Source organism: Notothenia coriiceps, unplaced genomic scaffold (genome assembly GCF_000735185.1).
Source record: "Notothenia coriiceps isolate Sejong01 unplaced genomic scaffold, NC01 NC01_scaffold00005435, whole genome shotgun sequence".
NCBI classification, from domain to species: domain Eukaryota; kingdom Metazoa; phylum Chordata; class Actinopteri; order Perciformes; family Nototheniidae; genus Notothenia; species Notothenia coriiceps.
In genome coordinates, this window is record NW_011338136.1 from 1 (window position 1) to 1,130 (window position 1,130).

Consider the following 1,130-nt stretch of genomic DNA (forward strand, 5'->3'; position numbering starts at 1 on the left):
TTATCAGTAACTTTAGACATCGTAAAACTAAGACAGAGTAGTGTCAAGCCGGGTGTTGCTTGTGTCCATGAATAAATGGCAGAATGCAAGATGCTTTATTGTCTGGTAGAGAGAGTGATGCGCAGCTCCCACGCCAAACAATCTACGCGGCCACGCCAGGCTGCAGCTACAAAGGAGAAGTGGAGGGGGAGCAGATTTTGTCACCTCCAATTAAATAGCAGGTGCGCTGGCATGGTGCCAAGCAGCGTCACAGAGGGAGGAGACATCCGGTCACACTACTTTATACTTCTACTCCACAACAATTTAGAGCAAATATTGAAACTTTTTACACCGGTAAAATGTATATGATATGATAACTTTGCAAGCTTAAATTAATAATACAACAAAATAAAACAAATAAATGATGACATACTGCTGTGGATTAAGATACCTGGCAGTTTTAACAGTAATTAAAGTTAGCTTCGCTTTTATCAGCAGCAAATGTAAATGATTCACACATCACTGGATTATGGATTATTGTTAAACTGCTTAGTGGAATACTCGATACCGATTGGTCAATTTTTTAAGAGGTTGATAATAGTCGATAACACACTGCTGCGGAAGCAGGACGATCATTTTTAAAGGTCCCATGTCATGCTTTTCCGGTTATTACCCGTCCCCTTGTGTGTTATGAAGGTTTTTCTGCATGTAAACGGTCTGCAGAGTCAAAAACCGTGTACAAGTACACCCTGTAGCGAGTAAAACTCTAACACAGAAAATACCTCCCCAAAACGCCCCGTTGGTGAAACGTCATCATGACGTCATCATCCATTTGATTCTTCCGGGTACGTGCTTACGAAAGCACGTACCCGGAACTAAATGGGCCAATCCGTGGAGCCGTTAAGTCACGTCTGCGTAGCCGTTACGTTAAGCCCCCGCTGATTGGTCCAAATTGACCAATCCACACACACTCAGTGCTGGCAGCTCTGCTGATCTCTCCTCCCTGGCTGCAGGCTGATAACAGACAGTTGGGATTGCGCGAAGTTCTCTCTGCAAACCCATTCTCACAGCGTTTATCAACCTATTTCTTAGTCAATATCAAGCCACACTTATTGTTTTTACTTCAGCTGTGACTTTGTGTGTGCTCAGGG